At 46.8% G+C, this 25,975-nt stretch overlaps 1 long non-coding RNA gene across 1 annotated transcript in view; it reads right to left on the reverse strand.

The window, feature by feature from the left end:
* Positions 1 to 23,509, reverse strand: part of LOC136387078 (uncharacterized) — a 125,515-nt gene extending 102,006 nt beyond the window's left edge. Inside the window, exons 1-2 of the long non-coding RNA XR_010748072.1 lie at positions 23,294 to 23,509; positions 22,127 to 22,153 (exon numbers count right to left, since the gene is read on the reverse strand). This is a non-coding gene — a long non-coding RNA (uncharacterized lncRNA). The remainder of the gene's footprint in view (positions 1 to 22,126; positions 22,154 to 23,293) is intronic.
* Between the last annotated feature and the right edge of the window lie 2,466 nt (positions 23,510 to 25,975).

The following is a 25,975-nucleotide window of genomic DNA, read 5'->3' on the forward strand; positions in this document are numbered from 1 at the left end:
TGTCAGGGCGGTAGAGGAGTATTGACAAACTTAAGAGGGTTGTACTGTGATAACCCATAATAGCGCATTGTACAGTTGCTAAGGGGAATCTTGACTCTGGATTGGCCCTGTGGGTGCAGTAGTCTCAGAATGGTTGAGAAATTTCCTGTTACAACTTAGATGAGAAGTATCTGAAGTCTCAGAAGTTTATTTCCTCAGGCAGGGTGACATGTCCCAGAGCTACGGATGTTCCTGGATCCAGAGGACAGTTAGAAGTATACAGGATCTTAGGTGTAGAGTTTGTTAGTGGAAAGAGATGGAAAGAGTGAAAAGGGTTCTTGGGAAGCTAAGAGGACTCTGGAAGGCCTTCAAGGGGTCCAGGGAGCAAGCCAGATTTAAGTTCAGGGGGAAGAGGAGTGGGAGCTAGGCATTTGGGAATGTTGTGCAGTCCAGGGAGCTGAAAGATGGGGGCAGAAATGGGATCTCAGTCTGGGTCTTGAAGCCTATCTTGAACACACAGTTGTAAATGATGTGGTCCTATTGAACTGTATTGGATGGTGATCACTTGTTTTGGCCAAGAAAGATTTTTATTAATGTGCAGGGAAACATTTAATGTGGCAATGTGAAGAAAATGGACCACCTCATTTATGGCATAGTGGAGGGAGAGAGAGCAGGTCCTGTGTTCTGTAGGGTGACATGGTGTCAGAAAAAAGAAACAAATGCAGTAAAACCACACACAGGAGTGAAGAAAGACTGTTCACAAGAAGAGCACATGCCAGACGGGGAGTTACTCATGTCTGTGGAGGAGGGTGGGGGTCCTTTTTTTTCCATCCATGTCAAAAAGGGTACAGACAGGGTGTTGGAAAAAAGCAGAGGTGCTCCAAGTGTGTGAGAATATCTGAGTCATTCTGAGAGTGTCATAGCCAGAAATCTATAAATCAGTTCATACCCGAATATGAGGCCCTGTCATGTCCTCAGGGAACAAGTGTGGGTTGCATATGAGGAATGGAGGAGCAGTGGAGTGAGCGTAGGTGGGGAGCATCATGAGATCAGAGGCAGCCAAGTGTCCCAGGGAGAGAAGTGATCCTGGGTGGGGTCATTGTCCCTGGCAGGAATGGAGGAGCCCTGTGAGACAAGGTGGGACAGCTAGAAGGGAGTGGTGGATGGTGCCGAGGTAGGACATGGATTTGAAATTACAATCACATAGTTAATGGCTTTCTGGGACTACAGGGAAGATATGTGTGATGGGTTGAATGGCTTTTGTGCCTGACAGAAAACTAGCTGGTAGCCTGTGAACACCTTGGCTCCCCTGAGAGAGAGCAGTGAAGGAGCAGTGTCACAAGAAGGGGAGGGAAGGGGTCCGTGAAATCAGTCAGTGGGGATCAGACTTACCACATCCTTCCATCAGCTAGGGTCCAGAGGAGAAGGCTGTGTGTCTCCAGCAGAGAGGAAAGAGTTTTGTTACTTGTCATTTTAAATGAGGTGCATGATGGTGATCGTTTGTTGGACTATGTGCCTGACTCACAGGTCTCCTCACTGGTAGTAGGAGAGAGTGTAAGGACAAGAAGTCTCTGTGATAGAAGTCCTCCAATGATGCTTGCCTGAAAAAGGTATGGGTTCCAGTGGGAGGGGGTAGAGTTAGTGTTGTGTTTTAGAAAGTTTACCAGGGTTTGGTAAGCTCTGTGTGTATTTGGAATGAAGAGGTTAGGAGAACTCTTTCTAAATGTTTTCTTTTTTTTTGATGAAGGCATGGTTGTGAATTAAGGTAGATACTGAAAAGGCAGACAGTTTTCAGGCTATATTAGGCTTTTCAACTGTCAGATACCTTAATGTGAGGGAGGAACATGCATTCATAGTGGTACAAGTGTATGGTATACTGGAAGGAAAAAGGGGAAAGCATAGAAACCTGAGATTTGTCCTGTTATAAACACGTCAGTGTTGATATCTCATTTTCACCAGCTGAAAGAACATGCTTCAGGTCCTGGCAGAGCAGTTCAATGTATAAAGAATGAGTCCTATGAAAGTCCTGGATTTGATTCATATTCAGGGCATGAAAAATAGGAGCCATGTGTTCCTCAACTGCCCCCTCTCCACGGTTCTGTTTGCAGCAGGTGGACAGTGGCTGTGCCCATTGGAGAGAAGGCAGTGAGCGTACCTCAGATGATGCATGTGTCAGCAACAAGTGGGGAAAATAGGTCCTTGTAATTGTGCATCATTCTCAGGTGGGGTTGCCAGGAAGCTCCTCGATGGGGTGTGTATGTGGCATTCTGTGTCAGTGTTTCCTCACCTGCCACTTAAGGATAACAGAGCCCATAGTCCAGGGCAAGTGCGATCATGGTGTGTTGCTATAGAACAGGAAGTGTGGCGACGGTACATGAACTCACCTGGTGACGGTGGATCATGGGGACACTGAATAGTAATCATGTCTGCAGGGTACAGTCCATGAAGGTGGTTCCTGGCTGGGTTACAGTTTCAGTGTCATCACGGAAAACGAGGTAGTCAGGTGTAGTGGTGTGAGGCTGAATCCATTCGTGCTCCGTAGGAGTGACAATGTGCAAGGTTCCTGCAACCTTGGGGTTGCAGAAGGATTGTCATTCACGTGAGCATTGTTGGATGTGTGCGTGGGGAATGTGTCAGGCTGCGAGTGCAGGCATTGCAGTCTCTATTCTTCACACTTGGGGTCAGAGGAAGAAGGGTTGTGGTTTAGGATCGAGGGACAATGAGAGTCTGGATGGGACAGCTGTGCCTTTCTGGGAAGTAAGAGAGAAGGGGGATGTGGAGTCAATTTCCTGTGGAAGGAAGGATGCTGTCCGCCATGCGTGTGATGCATTTGGGTCCCGAGAGAGGAGAGGAAGAGCTTTCGGGCTGAGTGGTAGTTAAAGAGGGGAGTGAGGTGGAGTGAGGGAGAGAGAAAGGGAGGAAAGGAGCTACATCAGTTGGTCTTGAGAGTGGATTGGGTTAGAAGTGACCACACAGGGCCCCTGAGGTAACTTCCTGATTGCCCATAGGGTGGTTGTGTGGGCCGATGAGTCCTCTTCATTAGGGTACAGCTCTGTCATGAGGACAGGTGGAACAGGGAGGGACCAGCAGCTGTTCTGAACCCTAATAGAGTGTGTTCTGAGCTGGAGGTTCTGTTGTTATATTGTATGAATAGTGCCACCTATTGGCGCCTGGAGGAGGAGCAGGGAACGGAGGTCTGTTTTCTCAAAATGTCCCCTTGGCTTACTCCGGGGTTAACTTTTTTTAGAAAGAATTTGTTTTAGCATAGCTGCGTTGAAAATATTTTAGAATAAGCCTCTGTATCTGTTGTCAGGTTCTGAGGTTATGGAATTATAAAGTGTTAAGAAGTGCTAGGAGGGGGTGTGGTTCCCATGGAGGTTCCGTAAACAGTTGCTATAAGAATCGAGAAGGTGAGGATATTTATTTGGAAGCACACGGAAACCTTAATTGTTTTTCATGTGTTATCAGTGGCGAAGGAGAGAGGGAGAGGAAAGCTTACCTGTTTTGTCGCCGTGCGGTTTCCGGTATCCAGTGATAGGGGATTGACACGGTGTCTGGTGAGCCTCATCCCTAAGGCGCAGGCACAGGCACTCATTGTGAGAAAGCTGTAATGGAAGTTGGGAGATGGATCGGCCGATCTCGTTTCATGGCAGAGGAGTTGTGCAGCGGGAGGGAAAGAGAGGGTGAAGGCCACGCTGGTGTAGTGTGTAATAGTGTACTAGTGGATGCTGTTTGAGATGTTCATTTATTAGGTTCAAAAGAACAACAGAAATGTCTATGAAAGGTCTGTTAAATTGTAGTGGAGAGGTGAAAATTCAAAGGGAAGTCACCGTGTGGGAGGAGAGAGAGACAAAAAAGAAGAAGAAGAAGAGGAGGAGGAGGAAGAGGAGAAGGAGGAGGAGGAGGAGGAGGAGAAGAAGAAGAGAAGGGTCAAGGAAGAGGGTAGACGAGGTCATTGTGGTGTACAGCGAAAGCAGAGCCAGGTCACCCAAGGACTGGGACTTTGTTTTCTGCAGTGTGGTCTGCCGTTTACCTAGAGGCTCAGAAGGAGAGTTTGAGTAGGTATGGGAGCAGATTCTTCATATGTAGTCGAAGTGAGTTAAATAGGTCCAGTTTTTTTTTTTTAATTTTTTGTTTTTTGTTTTTTTTTACAGAGACAGAAAGTCAGAGAGACGGATAGACACGGACAGACAGACAGGAACAGGAAGATGAGAAGCATCAATCATTAGTTTTTTGTTGCGCATTGCAACACCTTAGTTGTTCATTGATTGCTTTCTCATATGTGCCTTGACCACAGGCCTTCAGCAGACCGAGTAACCCCTTGCTCGAGCCAGCGACCTTGGGCTCAAGCTGGTGAGCTTTTGTTCAAACCAGATGATCCCTCGCTCAAGCTGGCGACCTCGGGGTCTCGAACCTGGGTCTTCCGCATCCCAGTGGGATGCTCTATCCACTGCGCCACCACCGGGTCAGGCTAGGTCCAGTTTTTATGGCTTCTGGTACAGAAACAGAAGGGAGCTGGCCGCATTCCTACCGGGGTCTTAAGTAGAGAAGTGTAGAAAAAGGGGCCACAAATTTCATCTCGTACTTCGGGAGGGATTGTGCAGCACCATGGGCAGAAGAGCGTTTGTGAGGAGGTCCCATTGGAGTCCCGCCTCCTTGTCTGCGAGGCCCTTGTGGAAGAACACGCCTCTGCCGCTGACCCGGTGACAAGGATGGGTCCCCGGTTTCCAGAAGTTGAAGTCCAGCGAAAGCCATGGGGGGTGTGAACAGTCGTTGGGGAATGCAGCGGGAGGACTGCGAGCTGCGAAAGGGGGGCCGGGAGCGGGAAGGACCGAGGTGGTTTTGCTGAAAACGTTTGTGGAAGATTTTACCAGCTGTGGATTCGTGTCGACAGAACTGTCGGTAGAGGGGGTGCTGTGAAAAGGGTGAGATGTTTTCTTTCTTTCGGAAGCATGTGTGGGCTGTGGTCACAAGAGCCGTGTCCCAGTCGGCTACCAGGGAAAGTCTCGGTCGCCTGCGGTCCCAGGTCGCCCTCCCCGGGGCCCGGTGCCCACCAGGTGCCCAGGAGACAGCTCACCTTCGGGTGTGTTTCCCCAGGAGCGGGATGGCGGGTGCAGGAAGTACAGAGCAGAGACGGCCTCTCCCGGGAAAGGTGCTCTCCACGACCCTCACTCTCGTGCGCGGCTGTCCCCGAGTGAGCGGGCTGGAGGCTGCGCTTCCTTTCCCTCGGCCTCCCCCGTGGCGGGCCGACCTCCCCTAGTCGCAGCCGGGATTCCAGCTGGAATTTAGCCTGGGGGTTCGGTGAGAGGAAGGGGAGCGGAGATCCCAGAGCTTTTCCTTCTTACTCAGTTGTGTTGAGGCGTGCGCTCCCGATGTCCTGTCCATCACACCCAAAGTCGAGTCCTGCGTGAGCCCGCGTGCGTGGAGGGGCCGGAGAGCGCTTGTACTCCACCATTTTCCCGGAGTAGGTCAATAAGGGAGGGGACGGAGTAGGATGTACTTATGAACAGTATTTTGTTTTTTCTGTAGGTGTTTTGGCAAAACGAGGGGTGGGGGAGGGTTTAGGTCCTAGATTTCAGTAACATGGCCATGTGTGACTTCTTTTTAGGTGTGGCATGAGAAAGGTGCGTGATCTCAGCCTTCAGCCCGGAGGTCGGTCAGGAACTGAAAGGTACCTCACTGGTCCCCATTGCAAGGGTAGTGAGGACTTCATGCCAGTGCAGGGCGGATAGACTCAAGCTGAGTACTTCCAGGTGCGGCCCACTCAGGAGTGTCGCTGTGGCCTTCATTGGAATTCATGGCCAGTGAGTCACCTGGTCGCCTCCCTTAAAAAAAAAAATAGCGTCTTCATGTGGTGTCAGGAAGTGTTAACATTTAGGTTTCCTGTCCGTTCAGGTCTGCTCCGGGTGTGTGGTGTGTCTGAGTCTGGTGGAGTTCATGTGGGAGATACTTAGTAGTGTGAATCCCATAGATTTGGAGACAGTGTTCATTCCATGTAGGAGTGAACACTGAGGGAAGGCTTGGGACAGTGGGGAGGCATAGTGCCCAGGCCGAGAGGCTGAGCCTCTGAAGAGAAGAGGAGCCCCGCAATGGCGATGGTGTTGTAAATGGGGAGGAGTGAGGTGACCCGCAGCTTTGTCCGGACAGGGTCAGGAGGTAGGGCTGCATTGGCCTAGCAAGGCACCAGGTTTCCCGAATGCAAGGAAGGTGGTTATTGGCTTGTGTGCTGAATGTGGTTATCTCTGGAGAGAGGAGGACAGAGCAGCACATGGGGCAGCTGAGGTCACTCGAACAGGGAGCTGGGCTGCATCAGCGTCAAAGAAGGGAGAGGGTCAGAGTCATCTTGAAGTGAAGGGTCATTGGGTCCACACTGACCCGCTGCCAGTCTGTAGAGTTCCGGAGTGTATTCTTGTGGGCGCATGGTTGGCTGTGAGGAGGTCTAAGTGGAGGCGATGTAGTTCCTGATGGGTGGCCTCTGTCTTGGAGCCTTATTTTCTTGGGTAATAGGAGGAGAGAGGGTGGAGTGAAGGGAGGTGAGGGTGATGTTAGGAAAGTAATCAGGTGAAGGAGAGGGAATAGTGATTGGAGACAGAGCTGAGGGTTCCTTTTTACAGATTTGTGTGTGTGTGTGTGTATGTGTGTGTGTGTGTGTACTGGCTGCTTGGTATGTTAGAAAGAAATGTTTTGGGAACATTTTCTTCGTGCCTTTCTGTGACAGTAAATGTATTTCATGTCTCATGGCCGTTGTGATGAAGAAGTAGAGTTTCTGCCCTCAGTGAAATTGGAATGTAGAAATAGGGAATCCTTCAGTGGCAAAGACAGTTTATTAAAAAAAGTGCCCTGGATTAGGATGAGAAGGTTGTGAGGGGAGAGAAGCATCACATTTTTTACTTTTCATTATTTTTCCGTTTTGGGTTTGATGTTTGCTGTCAGCTCTGGTCTGTGTCTGTTTGGAGCCCACTGGGTGGACGCTTTCCACGGCCCCCTGTCTGTGAGGGTGGACACTGTGCACATAAAGACAGTGATTTGTCTTGTCCCAGAAGGTTCATGTTGGTGTTCTTAGAGCCGGTTCTTAGTCTAAGTTGCTTGAGATAGCTCTGTGAAAACGAGGATGAGAGTGTATTGGGCTCTGAAAAAACCTTATACGTAAATGGGGGCTCTTACCTTCCATTATGAAGCTATGGAGTGTTCAGGGAGGTCGTTCAGTTTCCTTTGGGAGTAATGGCGCCCTTTTGGGGAGTCCTCAGTCATTAGCCTAGGGGGGATGTGGTCCCGCCAGTAGGACTGGGGCCCATGGTTCCCACCGGAGTCGTAGACCCGTCGCAGAAACTTCACGGTGGAGTCAGGAGGGTGCCCAGAGCATCTCTGTGGGGAGAGAGAGGCGGCGAGGAGGGTTTTGGACAGGTCGGGGGAGGTCCCGGGGGTCTGTGGGGGCCGCCGTGGCCAAGTGGGGGAGTCGCAGGGAAGGGAGCTTGGAGACGGGGTTAGGGGGAGTCCGGAGCATGGTGCCCATGCCCGCTGCTGGCCTGGGTGCGGGTCCTGTGGGAAGGGAGAGGGTGCGGAGGGGGAGGTGGGGAGGGAGGAGAGGCACCTGCGCAGTCCGTCAGTGTTCTCAGGAGGGGAGCAGCGGGGTGTCCCTGTGAGGAGGGTTATTAAGGGGCTGGGTCAGGGGGCGGCTCCTAGGGCAGAGCCTCATAGAATGTTGAAATGAGGTAACCCTGGGAGGCTGTTCTCAGCTGGTTGTTCGGCGGGATTATGAAATGCTGACTTAGATACTGTCTGTGGGGATAGGTCATTGTGCATCTGGGTGTCCACTGCGGGTTTTCCCTTTTTTAACTCTTTCACAAAGTTTCCCCAGTGTGCGTGTCAAGACAGGATCCTCAGTTTTTGGCTCCATGGCCATATCCGCATAGTGACTCTTAGTAGGTTTGCAGCTCTATTCGCTGTGCAATGGTGCCTCCATGTCTGATGCTGTGATGACGACATGATTCCTGGGTCACTGTTAATGGCAGTGAGTGTCCTAGTAAAAGTCACATAGAAGGGAGACCTTGGGAAGGCTGCACCCAAGGTCTAGGAGGGATCCTGGGAGCCAAGGTGAGGGTAGGCCATTTGGGATTTATATCTGGAGAGTGAGACATTGTCTTCCAGGTAGATTATTTCAGGTCGTGTGAATGGAGGATGAAGGAAGGAGGAGATTGTAAGGGGCTGGGAGAGAGCAGGTGTTGAAGTGGAGTGCACAGCAGTGAGGATTGCTGGAGTGGACAGTCACGAGCTGGGGACCATGAGGTGGATTCTCTTAAGGTGTGTTCTATTGCATTCCCATCAGTGATGACGGGTATCGGTTAGGGGGAGGATAGTTAATTCAGTTAGGAAATTGTATGTCAGGGTCACTGCTTCCCACATCTGTTGACAGATTTTGAAGGTCGGCATCCCATGAATGAGAGACTATTTGTTGTTGAGACTGTTTCTTTGTGCACAGCGGAGCATGGCTGGCACCTGCCTGTGGTACTTCATTTCTTTCAGGATGGTCTTTGTTCAAGTGACCGTGGTTGGCTGTAGGCAAGATTATGCTTTTTCAAGATTTGTGTTTAGGCGACACAGAGTAGTAATGTATTTACTTTTGACATCTCTGTTGCCATGTATGAGTGTTAGGGAGCCTGTCGTGAGGCAAGGTGTACGTGAGAAGACAATAGAGCCATGATTTGTGCCCCTTTTGTGGGCCTTTTTTTTGGTTTTTGTCAGTGTGTCCTCACCTGGTGTCACCCTCCCCTCCTCCTTTTGATCATAGAGTTTGGTGCTGCAAAGCTTGTGGAGTGTGGTGACACAGGACTTTCTGTGTTTTCAATATTTATGTTTGAGTCCCGCAGGTGCTATCAGAGTCCATGTGTGTATTGAATAAATATGCCCTCACCCCAAGCTCCATGTTTGTATCATTCCTGTACTCTCCACTTATAATCACCCCCATTGAGTGTCTGACTGTGGGCTTTCCCTACTTTGTGGAGACTGGATTCTGTAAGACAGAAGCGTGTGGGCGATTGCCCCTGTCAACCATCAGAAGGTGGTGCTGAGAGCAGGGAGGTTACTTAGAGATGTGTGTGACTCGATAACGCTTGAGGAGTTCAGTGTTTTTGCCTATGTGTTGCGATTTTGAGCTTGTTGTTATGGATGAATGTAGGTGGAAGATTTCAAGAGTTAAAATAGAAATTTACTGAAGTGTTCAGTTGTTTGCTTGTTCACATAGGATTTTGAGTTGAATGGATAATGCATGACTCATACAGAGTAGGCTGAGAGTGGAGCTATCCGAAGTTTGTGGATCCTGAGCCAGAGTGTGTGCTTCCAACCACGTGATTCCTGTAGGGTGAATGTTGTGGGACCTGGAGGCAGACATTTCTGGATAGAACAGCATGTCTCCTGGGTTGGATCTCTTGCCCATTTTTTTATGCAGTTTTTGTATTCCAGTTTGGTGAGGTAGGGAGGGAAGGAGAAGTTGTAGGCAGTCTAAGGAGCATTGGGTTAGCCATATACGCTGCTAGGAAAAGGAATGGAGAGTATCTTTCTATTGTTCCTTCTGCTTGTGCTTGGTGAGTCAATTAGGGGAAAGAAGGACAGGAACTGTACAGGGGAAGAGTTGAAGGAGGAATGTTTTGAGTAGACATGGGGTAAATTTCTAATGTACGGGTCACAGTGCTCATGGTGAGGGTCTCTGTGACTCCATAGTGAGGGTGCATTTTCCTTCATCCTGGAGTGCCCGTCTTTAGCTGTCAGCATTTGTGAGGAAGAGCAGAGGAGGCTTTACCAGGTGTTTCCATTTTTACCTGCAAACATAAACCTGGTGTTGTGAAGTACGTTTTCATGCTTTCTCGATATTGAGTCTCCTCATTTCCTGCTGCTGACATGCACAGGAGTATCTCTTGTTGTGGAGTAAGGTCGGGTGAAGGAAAGAGCATTCTATTGACTGTGGGAGATTTAAGAAGGTTAGAGTGTCTAAAGGAAACAGGAAGAAGTGAGGTGACTTGAGAATGAAAGTTGCTGTTGTGAGTCCTTTCATGCCTAAGTTAAAATGTGGTGTCCTTCTTGTAATCCAAAGAGAGGTAGGAATTTGTTGTGTGGTGTTTCATAAGTCATGGCAAGCTTATTTCCAGAGGATGTAGCCCATAGGGACAATCTTAAAGGGTGGGCCACATGGCTAAGGTTTTAGCTTTGGAGGAGCAACGCTTTAGTCGATGAGGTTTACAACAGAAATGGTCCAATGGAAAGGTGTATAGTGAAAAAGGTGTCACAGAGCCATATGTTAGGTTCAAAAAATGTGGTGATTTTCCAATATGTCCTGTGGTTTGCCATTGTGTTACATAGTGTCCCAAGTGGCTGTGTGTATGCAATATCATCCAGTCTATCAGGTGGGTCATCAGCCCAGAAAAGGAGTCCTCATCATTTTCAGGGTAGTCTAGATCTTGCTTCTGAGGTCTCAGCACACAGGGTACTTGTTGTAAGGGGAGGTACTGTTTCTGATCCAGAGTGTGTGATGATGCCTCCTTTGTATTCCGATGGACTCCTTTCCAGCTGTTCTTCACCCAGAAGGTGCTGTCATTCAGGCATCATTGTTTGCACTGTATTCAGTGATCATCATCCCTTACTCCTGTCTTCTCCCTTGTTGTTGTTTTTTTTTTGTTTAGATTTTACTTATTCATTTTTATTAGAGAGAGAGAGAGGGAGAGATAGAGAGAGAACAGGGGCAGGAGCAGGAAGCATCAACTCCCATATGTGCCTTGACCAGGCAAGCCCAGGGTTTTGAACCGGCGACCTCAGCATTCCAGGTCGATGCTTTATCCACTGCACCACCACAGGTCAGGCTTCCTGTCTCCTCCCTTAAAGTTAGCCTTATGATAACCCCAAAACATCACGGAGGAGTGTTAAATGTTTCTTGGGAAAAGTCAGGACTGATAGACATACATAGACTTTGATGTTTCCATGAGTCCTACCATATAAAGTGGTGTGACCATGTCCTAGTGCGATGTTACTGTGTTTCTTTCCAGTTAGTATTAGACATGTATGTGTCATGCATGTCTGGGGGCTGCTGTGAGGTGGGTGGCAAAGCTTTTGTGTTCCTGGAGGTACCCTTTGGAAGGAATTGTGTAAATCTCAAAGGAAGCTTTTGTCAGTGCGAAGAGAGGGTGGCTTCTAGTGTGGGGAGCATTTCTGTGTCTAGATGTGTAAAGCCAGTAGCCAGGGCTACCATCACAGCTGCCTGGCCCATGCAGGTTTGCATTGGATTCGGATAGTCGGCAAAGAAACAACAGCCAAGAACTGATGGGCTATCATCTTTAATCCCAGCTTGCACCCGGCGGGCAAGTAAAAACACACTCTGGTCTCCAAAACCCACTCACATTCAGTGCTCACAAAGCTACTGACTTATCTGAATCTCCTAGAGTCAAAGGTTTCTACCTCACCAGACTCATTCACCTCTGTTCCCCATCTCCTTCCTTCTCCCTGCACAAACTCTGCACTAACTGGCTTCTCACTCAACACTCCGCCATGTTGGCTGTCTCTCCTGGCCTCATCCACATGGCCTTTTTCTGCTCTCCTATCTGCTCTCTTCTCTAATGTTAATCTCAGGAACCAAGAGATCAAGCTCCTGATCTGCCCCCATATTATAGTGTAGAAATCAAAACCTTTAATCCAAGAGACAAAATAGGGAAGTTACTAATACAAAGTCACTTATCTGAGTCATGATGGGATTGTACCACCCCACATCAAAAAGGGTGGGAAAGGCTTAATCCTAAAATCAAGCCCCAGGCTATAAGGATTCTGCCTGCCCAGAGCCCGCCCCCAACACACTTTAATATCACCTTGGCAATGGCTTCCATGTGGGCAGTGCCATCTTTAACAAAGTGAGCATAATACATTTTACCCACACAACAAGATGTGTCTTTTCTATGGCATTTTAAAGTCTCTTCTGGGTGTTGCATTTTCATAGAGTTCTCAGTGTTGTTTTTATTTCTGTGCATTGTTGTGTTACATTTTGTTTTAACTGGATCAGAAAGGAACATGAGGTCGGAGAGGAGGTTGTCACTCCCTTAGTTCAGGAAGGCAGCAGACATTTCATAGGAAGAATGGTTACCTTGCTTGTGTGTCATTTTTGTCAGTCAGGTGGGTTGTTTCTGAGGTTTCTTGCTGTTGGTCACGAGATGACGAATGGTGTGTATTGATGTGCTTATGAGTAAGTAATTATGCTTGATGTCATCAGGTGTGTGGGGTTTCAGAACTTTTTGGAAAATCCAGCCAGCTGGTTCCAGTGCTCTGTGTTGTTACTATGGATGCTTCCTGCCTGGAGGTCTGCTGTGTCGCCTCTTGGGCTATGACATGGTTGCATGTTATAGTACATTTACCCTTTTTCTGCATTGTGTATTGATTTTATTTATTTATTTATTTATTTTTATTGATTGGTTTTATGGATACATGTTTCAGGTGGATACCAATGTTTTGTGGTAAGGTACCAAAGAATTGCAAAAATTAATATTAATATTTTATAAAGAAGAGTCAGGTTTCTTGCCCCCTCCTTTCTGTACAGAATGAAGGGAGAGGACTGTGGGAGTTTCCTGGACATATTATGTACTGAGATAAGAAATCCCCTTTTACTAAGAAGCTTAAAAGGCATTTTATTATTTAGGCTAAGCATACAAAGAGATATTGTAAATATGATTTTTATACTTGTGTGTGATTTGCACCAGCTCAGGATGGCCGACAGCATTGTGTTGTAAATAGAGAGGTCCTGTACTAGGTTTTAAATTAAAGTAAGAAGGAGATTTGGGTCCCCTTTCTTCCCCACACCTGTGAGGAAGGAGGTAAACAGCTAGCCAGGTGGAGGGTAAGGAAAGAAAGATTAAGCAGCCCTTTTCTCTCCCCTTTCTTTCTCCTTAATGGGCGATTTACAAATGCTTATCCTTTGACATCATGTAAGCTTCTCCTACCACAAAACCCTTTGATTAATGTATGTACCTCTAGACAAAGGGGTGGCAGATGAACACTAAAAAATTTGGGGATGTCTTTTAATATGTAAAACAACATTTTTTGCTATTGTGTTGTAGTAAGATACCAAAAAGCTACAGAATTAATATTAATATTTTAGAAAGCTTAAAGAACATTTTATTAATTTGGGCTAGGTGTGCAGAAAGATTTTGTAAATGTGAGATTAGCACCAATTCAGGAAGGCTGATAGCATTGTATTGTAAATAAAGAGGGGAAGGAGGTGTGTGTTTTCCCCCACACCTGTAAGAAAGCAGGTGAATAGCTAGCCAGGTGCAAGAGGAAAAAGATTAAAATAAACCTTTTTTTATATTGATGAGCCATTTTATCCCCTAGTGCCATGAAAACTACCCTCCACTCCTGAAAGCATGTAGTTAATGTATATATTACTAAACAAGGGAATGGCAAATGAACACTAGAAAATTTAGTGTAAGATCGGTTGTTAATGGGGGAAGGTCATGTGAGGAACCAGGGAACTTTGGCTAGGACAGCCCACAACCAAGCATGCCAAAAAAAACCTTCCCAGGAGTCTTTGGGAAAAAAGCAACTGACTGTCAGCCAGTGAGATTTCGCTACTTCATATTAGCCTGACTTTTCTAGAGGACTCCTTTAAATTTGCCCACATGGTCTCTCCATGCATGATTTTCCTGACCTCCATCTTCTGGGCCAGTGAATCTCATTTGAGAAATGCTCTGTACTAAATAAAGCCTTTAGTATTCCATACTTGGTGGCTACGCCCCTTCCTTTCTTCTCAGTGGGGAAAAATACCTTACATTTTGGTGCCAAAAACCCGGGAGGAGTTTGAAGTCTGCAAGGACTGATCCTCTCCTTTCCCCTCTGAGAAAGAACCTGGATCTCTGACCTTTCACCACTTCAGCTCACGGGGCGGTAAGTTTCCCACCTCAAGCCTCCTGCTGCCTCAGTTCTTTTTGCTGAGAATCCCTGTCCAAAACCACAGCTACATGAGTGTGAGCCTGTGGAGACATCCCGAGCACACCCACTTTACCTTATCTGTCTGTGGCTAGAGCTTGAGTTTTGGGATGCTGATACTCATCTCTGACCACTCTGAGAACTGAGGGTGACCATGGGGGCAAAGGGATCCAAACCTGACTCTAAAACACCCCTGGGGTGCCTTATCTGGAATCTCTCAAACATTGATCCTTCCCTGAAAAAGGAGAAACTAATCTTCTTCTGCAGCATAGCCTGACTAAAATACCCACTGAATAACCAGACCATGTGGCCTCAGGAAGGGACTTTCAATTTTAACATCCTTACTTATTTACGGAACTATTTCCAGGAGGCTGGAAAGTGGTCAGAGATCCCTTATATTCAGGGGTTTTGGCATCTGCATTCTTGTCCTAAACTCTGTGCTGGTTGCTCTACAATGCACGTCCTCTTGGCCAGAAAAACCTCAGCTAAACCCTCCTCTCCAGATCTCTCCTCCTTTGCCGACGCCCCTGAGGAAGTCTATTCCCTCCTGCAAGACTCCCTTGATCACTCGATCCCATCGGACTCCTCCCCCCTCTTCACTAGATCCTGTTACACCATCTGCAAATGCTGGTCTCTCTGTCTCCTCCCCAGTCAGTGCTCACACCCAATCTCACTCTAAGCCTCAAGAGGGAGCCAACCTCCTATGCCCTCTCCACGAGGTGGCTGGAGCAGAAGGAGTTGTTCAGGTTCATCGGCCTATGTCCCTCTTACTCTTCTAATCCTACCAACTATACAAGGAATTCCAATATCTCACTCAGGCATATGATCTCACTTGGCACGATCTCTATATTATTATGTCTTCTACCTTTACCCCCGATGAACGGGATTGAATCCAGATGGTGGTACAAGCTCATGCAGATAAGGTCCATGCCTCAAACTCTCAAATGCCGGTGAGCCCAGAGGCGGTCCCTGACATGGACCCCAACTGGAATTACTAGGCAGAACAAACAGGTAGGATATGACAAGACCAAATAATTCAATGCCTCATAGCTGGCATGCAAGTTTCAGCAAAAAAGGTAGTTAACTATGACAAGTTAAGGGAAATTACTCAAGGACCTGAGGAAAATTCGGCTTCTTAAATCGCCTCACTGACACTATGGTCCTCCATACTCATTTAGACCCTACTTCCAATGCCGGAACCAGTTATTAGCTACTCACTGTATTTCCCAATCAGCCCTGGACATTTGGAGGAAACTTAAAAAGGCATAAGAGGGCCTCCAGACCCCTAACTGAGACCTGATGAACATGGCATTTGAGGTTTTTAACAGTCGAGAGGAACAGGCCGAGGCTGAACACTGGGCCCGCATGCAGCCGAAGGTATCACACTAAACCCAGGCTCTCGTAGCAGCCCTAAGGCCGGCAGAGCAGCAGGGGCAAGGCACGGAAGGTGCTCCACCTAAGTCCAGGCCACAAAAAGGATCTTCACCAGGAACTTGCTTTGAGTGTGTCAAGGAGGGTCATTGGTCCCAGAAGTGCCCCTGCCTGCAGCTGCCCACTAAGCCCTGCCCTACATGCAAGCAGCTTGGTCACTGGTGGAGCGATTGTCCCCTGTTGGCAGCAGGCTCATCCTTGATGTCTCTACGTAAAGGACAGGCTGCTCAGATGGGAGGCCAACCAGCCAGGTGGGGCCATCATTTGAATTCCTAGGCCTCATGGACGACTGATGAAGCCCGGTCTCAGAGACCCCCCTTACTCTCTCTGAGCCCAGGGTAATGCTGCAGGAATGAGTAAGTCCATCTCATTTCTTGTGGACATGGGGGCTACCTTCTCTGTTTTTCAATCACACTCTGGACCTCTAGTTCTCTCAGGGGTCTCGGTTATGGGAGTGGATGGGACTCCTACTTCTCCTCTTTGCACACCACCCCTGACATGCAGTTTGGATGGAATCCCCTTTTCACACTTGTTCTTAGTCATGCCATCATGCCCTGTACCCCTTCTGGGTTGAGATAATGTATGCAGCCTCGGAGCCACTATCCAGCTGACAGCATCTTCCCACTTACTCTTACCACTCCTGACTGAAGGCTCTCCCACTACCACAGATCACACTAACCCCATCACATCCCTATTCCACCAGATATTGTCAACTCTCAGGTCTGGGACACTTCTACCCCTGTGGTAGCAACCCACCACCCACCTGTACACATCCGCTTAAAGAATCACTCTCAATTCCCATCTAGACCCCAATTCCTTATTTCAGCAAGTCACTGCCAGGGCCTTAAACCAATAATTACCCTCCCTTTAAACCAAGGCTTACTCATTCCCATGGACTCTCCCTGCAATACCTCCATCTTTCCTGTTCAAAAACCTTCAGGAGCTTATCGCCTCATACAAGACTTATGCCTAATCAATGAGGCAGTAGTTTCCCTTCTTCCAGTAGTCCCTAATCTCTACAGGTTACTGTCACACATTCCCTCAAACACCACTCATTTCATGGTCCTGGACCTCAATAATGCCTTCTTTACCATTCCTCTACACCCTGACTCTTACTTACTGTTTGCCTTTACCCGGACACTAATGCAACTCAGCAACTTATGTGGACCATCCTGCCCCAGAGGTTCAGAGACAGCCCACACCTGTTTGAACAGACACTGGCTCAGGATTTACCTACATGCAATCTCGAGACTAGTACTCTCTTACAATATGTAAATGACCTACTCCTCTGCAGTCCCTCCCTGTCTGCCTCAAGAAAACACACCGTTACCCTTCTTAACTTTTTTGCCATGAAGGGATATCATGTCTCCCCTACTAAGGCTCAACTTTATTCTCAGTCTGTAGTCTATTTGGGCATCACCTTAACTCTCAGCACCCGAGGTCTCACCCTAGATCAAACTCAGACCCTCCGCAGTCTCCAGCCACCTACCACCACTGACCAGATTCTTTTTTTCCTTGGTCTAATAGGCTCCTTTAGACACTGGATTCCCAATATTGCTCTCTTTGCCAAACCCCTCTGCGAGGCTGCAAAAGAGACTTCCGCAGGACCTTTCACATCCCCCAACACCATCAAAAGTGCCTCTCTACCCTTTGAGAAATCCTCATCTCCTCCCCACTTTTCACTGTACCTGACTCCAGATGCCCCTTTCATTTTTTCACTGATGAAAAGCACAGTAATGCTGTTGGCATGTTAATTCAACCTGTGGGGCCTACATACTGCCCTGTGGCATATCTCTCTAAACAACTGGACACCACCATCAAAAACTGGCAGCCCTGCCTCCAGGCACTGAGCACAGCAGCTGAACTCACCACGGAGGCTACTAAGCTCACCCTTTTCCAACCCATCACTGTCTTCTCCTCCCACAGGCTCACTGACCTCCTTTCACACAAATCTCTTTCTCTGTTAAGTCCTTCTCGCCTACAAGAATTTTACCTCCTGTTCATCGAAAACCCTTCAGTCACTCTTTTACCCTCTCCCAGACTCAACCCAGCCACTCTGCTGCCAGCTCCAGTATTACTTCCAGAACCCACTCACTCTTGTATGGAACTAATACATTTCCTCAACAGAACTCAAGATGGATTATCAAATTCTCCTTTAAAAAATCCAGATCTAATACTCTTTGTAGATGGGAGTTCTGTACAGGAACCCAACAAATGACAACAGGCAGCCTACATGGTGGTCACCACCTCCTCCACCCTAGAAGCCCTACAGCTGCCAGAGGGCACCACCTCCCAGAAAGCAGAGCTGATTGCCCTCACGCAGGCACTCACTCTGAGCTAGGGAGAACACATAACTATATATACTGACTCTCAATATGTTTTTCTTATCACCCACAGCCACTCTGACCTGGAAGAAAAGGGGATTCCTCACTACCAAGGGCTCCCCCATAATCAATGCTACCCTCATTTCTAAACTCTTGCAGGCATTACAGCTTCCCACTGAGGTGGCTGTGGTACATTGTAGGGATTATCAAACCTCTCAAGACCCAGTGGCCATGGGAAGTGCTCCAATGACTCGAAACCTCACCCTGGGTGCCCACTCCTCTCATGTTTCTCTCCACCTCCTTGAAACCTTCCTACACTCCTGGGAAAGAACAAACCCTCCTCAGAAAGGGTGGAGATGTGTGCAACCAGGGATGAATATTTCTCAGAGATGGAATTGCTTTACCAAAAGGACAGGCTGAAACTCTCCTTTCTAATATCCACCATTCCTTACACATAGGGCCAAAAGCTCTCTATCGGTTCTTATAACCACTCTTTTTCTTCCCAGGCTTCCAGCAGACTATTGAAAGGGTACACGCAGCATGTGCTGTCTATTCCAAAGCCTCTACACAAGGGGTACTCTGTTCCCACTTCCTCACTCATTAACTGAGGGGGCATGTGCCAGGCCAGGATTGGCAGATAGACTTCACTCATATGACCGCTCACAAAAATCTCTGTTATCTCTTAACTTTTGTTGATACCTTTTCAGGATGGATAGAAGCCTTTCTTACCTCTCATGAGATGGCAGACACCGTTGCCTCCATTCTCAATGAAAACATCATCCTGCCGTTTGGTCTGCCGACTACCATCCAGTCAGAAAATGGCCTGGCCTTCACTGCCAAATAGTCCAGCAGGTTGCCACCTCACTCAACATTACTTGGAAACTTCACATACCCTGTTACCCTCAATTGTTGGGTAAGGTGGAAAGGTCCCATGGCATCCTGAAGAGTCAGCTAATTAAACTTTCCATCGAGGCCAGACTCTCCTAGACAAACTTCCTCACCTGGCACTCACCAGAAACAGGGCAACTCCAAGAAACCCCACTGGTCTCAGCCCCTTTAAGCTGGTTTATAGTAGACCATTTCTAATCAATCACATCTTACCTCTCAACCCCCTCCTCTTGCCATGTACCTCCCCTTTCTGTCTTTACTTCTCCATCTTCTCAGGGAACACACAGACTGGACCCTTCCTCCCATAGGGGTCCAGATGAAACACACCTGATGGTCTCCCTCAAACCAGAAGATAGAGTTCTTCTCAGCGAGCTCCAGCCTGGCTCCCTAAAGCCCAGGTGGATGGGACCCCATACGGTAATACTGACTATTTTTACTGCGGCCAAGCTCCTGGGGCAAACAACTGGGTACCATGTCTCTTGCCTCAAACTTGTCCCTGTGAAGAACTGCTGGGAATCAGAACCACTGAGCCTTACTCATCTGTGTCTCACCAAAATGTTGGGCCATGCAGACCCTCCAGTTGCTCTTGTCCCTCCCACCAGGAACCTGCCGCCAGAGTGAGCTGAAGCAGGGAGCAATGCTGTTCATTAAGACTGGCCTGATAAAAGAAGCTTCAATCTCCTCAACTGTCTGCAAGAAAAATTAAGCAAAAATCTCTTCTCCTACAACCTGCTTAACTCCTACTGGCAGCCACCTATTTTGACCTGGGCTGCCCCTATCTTACCTAAATCTCCTTTTAATTGTCAGCGTATAACTCATATTTGCCCCTCTTTTTTTAAAATTCTTACAGAACCACACCAGCAAAGTTTCTCAACTCATGGCCAAACGAATGTTCCTCCTCACACCCCTCAAAGCCACCACCTTCTGATCTACCCCTCCCCATGATGCCCCTAATCAGCAGGAAGTAGCCAGATAAATAAGCGGCACCCCTAATTAACACAAAAAGATTGAAATGTAAGATCGATGAATAATGGGGGAAGGTCACGTGAGGAACCCGGGAACTTTGGCTAGGACAGCCCACAACCAAGCACACCAAAAGAAACTTCCCAGCAGTCCTTGGGAAAAAGTGACTGACTGTCAGCCAGTGAGGTTATGCTACATCATATTAGCTCGACTTCCCTAGAGGACTCCTTTAAATTTGCCCACGTGGTCTCTGCATGTGCGATTTTCCTGACCTCCATCTTCTGGGCCAGTAAATCTCATTTGAGAAATGCTCTGAATAAAGCCTTTACTATTCCACACTTGGTGGCTACTCTCCTTCCTTCCTTCTAGGTGGAGAAAAATATCTTACATTTAGGAATATCTTTTAATATGTAGAATGACATTTTTACTATTGTATTACCTTATAAGTTTTAATGTGTAAAAATGTTTTTTATGAATCCTATAGACAAATGTTGTAAAGTTGCTAATGAATTGTGTCTGATCCCCCTTACCCTTTTCCCCAAACCTGTATAGGTGAAAACAAAGGTGGTATGCTTATGCCATGATGTCATGCTCTCCCCCACCCATGTGTGATCAAGGGTATATAAACTGCCCCTAAAATATTTTGCACACACATGATTTGGGCCTTCCCCATTGCCCCATGTAAGCTATATGCGGCCAGCATATTTAATAAATCTCCTCCTTTAATAGAACTCTTTAAAACTCATCTGGATGTGGTGTCTCTACGTAAACCCGCAGAATTAAGGTTTGAGTACTTTAAAACAGTGTTAACTTATAAGTTTTAATATGTAAGAATGTTTTTTAATAAATCCTATAGATCAGTGGTAGTCAACCTGGTTCCTACCCCCCACTAGTGGGTGTTCCAACTTTCATGGTGGGTGGTAGCAGAGCAATCAAAGTATAAATTAAAAGATAGATTTAACTATAGTAAGTTGTTTTATAAAGATTTATTCTGCCAGTGAAAATCCGACATAAAGTACTTGGTAAGTAATTACTATTATATGCTTTAACTTGCTGTAACACTGCTTTATAGATTTTATAAGGTAAAATTACTTCTTTACTTTATAAATCACCATTAATGTGGAACCAGTAGGCAGTTAGAAAATTTTACTACTAACAGAGACACAAAAGTGCGTGGTAGGTATAAAAACGTTGACTATCCCTGCTATAGATGGATGTTATAAGCTCCTTTCCCTGCTAACCTGTATGTGATGAAGTGTATATAACGAGCCTCAGAGCTATATTTGGGACTGCACAATTTGGATCAGCTATACTCCGTGTTTGTCATATGCAGCTGGCTTATTAATAAATCTCTTCCTATTAATAAAACTCCTCAAATATTTATTTGGACTTGGTGTCTCTACGTAAACCCATGGAAGTAAGGTACAGTACTTTACAACAGTTTCCCATTATGGGTTTCTAGTATCCTCCATAATGAATTCACTGTAGCATCCACTGGGGTACAAAACAGATGTCCAAGACTTTCAGGAATTTAGATGGAAAATTTATTGGCCAAGCTTTTAACCTGTGCAGGGGCGGACTCTCGGGTGTCTCAGGGACACTATACTCTTAAAAGTCACAGATGAGAGCTGCGCCCAAACACTTACAAAACTAGGTCTTATATAGGCTGAGCAAGCAAGCAGTTTCCAAAAGCAGACTTGGCTATTAGCTATTGGTGGGGGGAGAAGTCACATGGCATAGTAACATAGGGCAGATAGTGGAAAAGTTTTAAAACTGTTAAAACTGTTACAAATCTAGATAAACAGGATATGGGGGCTGGGTCAGCTCTAAGTTCCTTGTTCCTTATGCAACCTCTCATGCAACCTTCAGGGTAAGGCAGGTCCCTACATTCCCCCCTTTTCTTAGACATGAGTTAAACCTTTGACTTGTTTTCTTCCCCTGCGAGGAGCATGTAAGGCTGAGAAAAAACCATGAGCTTAACAGCTTCTATTCTTTTTTTGATGAAACCTAAAACCTTGTTTAGGATTATTGGTCCAATTGTTAGTACTAATAGAAGGACTAAGAGGGGTCCTGCTATGGCTGATATCAAAGTAGTTAACCAGGGAGAAGTTTGGAACCATGAAGCATACCAACTTGTGTTGTCTTCCTCTTTTTCTCTATCTCTTAACCTCTTCGTAAGGGTTCTTATATTTTCTCTAATTACTCCGGAATGATTAGCATAGAAACAGCATTCCTCTCCTAAAGCTGCACAAGGGCCTCCTTGCTGGAGAAAGAGTAAATCAAGTCCTCTCCTATTCTGCAGGGCAACCTCGGCTAATGAGTCTACTTGGTGCTCTAAATATATAACTTGATTCTGGAGTATGGACAGGTCCTTAGAAAAGGTTTGTAATAAACATTTAAGGCTGTTTTCACTGTAAGCATATGCACCGGCCCCCACTGCAGTGGATCCTATGACTCCTAAAGTGGCATTATAGGGACGAGGAGGGAAGCTCTCCCTACTCGGCTTGTGGGGGCCACTAACAGATTTGGATTTCCCTCATACAAGTACACCTGTGGGATTATGTATGCGCTTATACATAATGTTGGACTGGTGGGAATGATGCATTTATAAATTCCTTGGAGGCAAACAAACCATAATCCATCAGCTGCCTTCATTATGGTCAAATCTTTTTGATTAGTTGGCAGGGCCAATTTTTCTTGGCCTAGACAGTATTTGATGTAGTTGGAGGATTCTAAATTAAAATTAGCCAGCAAGTAACATGTTCCCTTCCCATGAAATCTCGCTAGAGTGAGGGAGCTGTCTGTCAAACACTCATCTACTTCTTGGCCCTTCTCAGAGCTTGTCCCGGTTAAGGGATTTTGTATGGGTGCATTTGGGCTATCTTGGGTAGTGTTAGCTCCAACACCTAAAGGGAGCCTAGAAGGGAGGTCGCGGGCTTAAGCATAACCAACATGATTCAGTAATTTCAGGCTGTGTGTTATTGAAATATGGAAAGATTTTATCTAATAATTCTAATGCTTCTGCTCCAAGTTGGTGAGGTCTGTCTACAATGGGTTTTGGGTCATGAATGGTATCATTTCCTATTGGCTCATGTCCTCTTGACTCTAGGGGCAAACCTCCTTTTTCCCCTTCAATCATTGATGGGGCACTGGTAGGAATTTGCTTAATAGTAAAAAACGTTCCTGGATTCCATCCTGATGTATATAAATGCATACCCCACGTGCGTCCTCTAATCCATGCAGGGTCTTGGGGGTTAAGGACTGTCAACACTGTTGGGTTACAATTGTCATTTTTGCATTCAGGGTTATTTTGATTCTTAGGCCTCTTAGACTTATCTCTCTTGATATTAATGTGCACATCGCAACCCCCTTTTGGGGCCCAGGATTGTGGAGAAACTATGGTCTCACAGCCCCAATTCCTGCAATAATAATCAGCAATAACCCCTCCACAATTTTTCCTCTTTTGGTTCTTGCTTTCTGGACATGCATATAGGTCCGTATGGAACAGGTCTTGATTTAAATTCTCATTATTATTACAGTTGGAACCTACTTCTCCTGCTACTCCTGTCAGTGTAGAGGCTTTGTTGGAATGAGGGGAGTGGAGTCCATCACTATACCAGCTTACTCCCAAAGAATTTAGACAGGTCAGCCCTAAATATGATGGAGGAAGTTCCTCCCTGGGTATAGTTAGAGGCAATTACTGTTCCATCACTCCTCATTAGTACCCACTCTTGGAATTCTAGTCCATAACTTACTGTCCAATAAAATATTAGAGTCCTTATTCCTTGGAGAAGGTGACCTTGAGAGGCTGATCGGGGTCCCGTTGCACTCACCATGTCCTATTATTCTCTCCTGGTTCCTGGGCCTGCTTCACATGGGATAGGTGGATCCAGTAGGGCTTCTCAGCAATTCTAACAGCAGAAGGTGTGCTGAGCAATACCTGGAATGGCCCTTGCCACCTTGGCTCGAGGTTTCCCCTGCGATGATTAAGGATCCATACCCATTGTCCAGGCTCTTGTGGAGGTACTCAGGTGCTGCTTTCTTGAGCTGCTCCTCTTTCCCTCCTTAGTTCTCACACTTCCTCTCAGATCTGCTGTAATGCCTGTAGGGACTTGAGGAAATTATGATTAAATACCTCTATTTCCTCTCTAGTGAGCTGGGGAACTAATGGAGTAGGTTGTCCAAACATGAGCTCATAGGGAGTCCACTTGTTGACATATGGGGTACTTCTGACCCGGAACAAGGCAAAGGGGAGTAACTCTACCCAGTTCTTGCCGGTCTCCTCCTTTAACTTGATTTAGGTTTCTTTTAGGGTCCTATTCATTCTTTCTACTTGCCCAGAACTCTGAGGCCTGTAAATGCAATGTAATTTCCAGTTAATTCCCAACCTTTTAGCTAACTCCTGAGAGATTTTAGAAATGAAGTCTGGTCCATTATCAGACCCTACGGCTATGGGAATTCCATATCTAGGGATGATCTCTCTTAGTAGGATCTTGCAAACCATGGAAGCAGTTTTTACCTTTAGTGGGAAAGGCTTCTGTCCATCCTGTAAAAGTGTCTATTAGCACAAGTAGATACTTAAATCCTGCCTTTCCTGGAGTCATTTCTGTGAAATCTATTTCCCATAACTCTCCTGGGCACTTTCCCCTATATCTAACTAAAGGGAGAAGCTTCTTATTTATAGCATTGACCTTAGCAGAAGCCTTACATCTAGAAACTATAGATTGTACTATATTCCTAATCTGAGGTCCCCTATATACTTCTTAATTAGTTGTTCCATCTTATTTTGCCCTAAGTGGGAACTTGCGTGGATTTCCTTTGCAATTTCTCCTATTATTCCTTGGGGTAGGTAGAGTCTGGTGTCAGGAAGTTCTATCCAACCCTGCTTATTTCTTTTACCCCCTAATTGCTTTCCTTCCCGCTCTTCTTCAGGAGTATATTTAGGGTCTGGAGGCAGCAAGGGTTGAGGCAAGAGCGGAAGAATGTCTGCAGTCCCTTCTTCCGCAGCTTCTCTGGCAGCAATGTCAGCCAAAACGGTTTTCTTGAACAATTGGAGAGTCCCTTTTTGATGTCCTTTGCAATGAATTATGGCTACTTTAGAGGGAAGCCAAATGGCATCAAGCAGGGTTAAGATCTCAGTCTTATTCTTAATTTCCTTTCCCCCTGCCATTAGCAAGCCTCTTTATTTGTAAATGGCACCGTGAATGTGAGCAGTGGCAAAGGCGTATCTGCTGTCCATGTAAATGCTGGCCACTTTGCCCTCAGCTATCTGGAGGGTCTGTGTAAGTCCAATTAACTCTGCTTGCTGCGCAGACGTATCTTTTGGTAATGCCTTCTGCCATAAGACACTGTCCTGGGTAGTTACGGCTGCTCCTGCATATCTTTGTCCATCTCGGACATGACTGCTTCCATCAGTGAACAGCGTGAGGTCTCCTTCTCATAGGCCTGGTCCTGAAGGTCCGGTCTGGCCCCTGTGACAGTGTCCAATATCTGTCTGCAGTCATGGACCACTGATGGGTCTGGCAACGGTAGCAAGGTGGCAGAATTTAAGGCTGCCGTCTTCAAGATATGCACTGCCGGGGGATTCAATAACTGTGCTTGGTACTGCGTCAGTTGTGCATTGGAGAGCCACCTATCCGGTGGGGTATACAGCACTTGTTCTAGATAGTGTTCTCCAATAACCTGGATGTCCTGACCCAATGTCAGCTTGTTGGCCTCCTTAACTAAGATTGAGGTAGCAGCATGTGCCCTCAAACAGTTTGGCCAGCCAGACGCTATGGGGTCTAGCTTCCTCGATAGATATGCTACAGGCCTCTTCCATGGCCCAAGCTCTTGGCTGAGGATTCCCAAGGCTATCCCCCCTTTTCAGCAATGTACAACTGGAAGGTTTGGCCATATCTGGTAGCGCCAATGCCGGGGCAGCTACTAGGGCTTCCTTCAGTGCCTGGAAAGCCTTTCTTTCCTTGTCTGTCCAAATAAACTGTTCTTCTTTGCCCTGTGTTAATTCGTGGAGGGGCCTGGCCAACTCTGCAAATCCTAATATCTAGAGTCTGCAATATCCTACTGCACCCAGAAATTCCCACACTTGCCTTTTGTTAGTGGGTTCTGGGATCTGCAACATAGTCTGAATCCTTTGGCTGGATGACGTCCTTTGTCCCCCTTGTAAGTTCTACCCCAAATAACTTACAGTTTGAGTGACAATCTGGGCCTTCTTGGCAGAGACTCGATATCCCATCTGCTGGAGATCCTGGAGTAGGTCCAAGGTGGCCATCCTGCATTGCTCTTCTTCGGCTACAGCGATGAGGAGGTCATCCACGTTCTGTAGCAGTACAACTGATGGATGGTCAGCTCAGAACCCCTGCAAGTCTTTGCTCAGAGCTTCATTAAAGATAGTGGGAGAATTCTTGAACCCTTGTGGAAGCCTGGTCCAAGTATAC

The sequence above is a fragment of the Saccopteryx leptura genome, unplaced genomic scaffold (genome assembly GCF_036850995.1).
Source record: "Saccopteryx leptura isolate mSacLep1 unplaced genomic scaffold, mSacLep1_pri_phased_curated manual_scaffold_63, whole genome shotgun sequence".
NCBI lineage: Eukaryota > Metazoa > Chordata > Mammalia > Chiroptera > Emballonuridae > Saccopteryx > Saccopteryx leptura.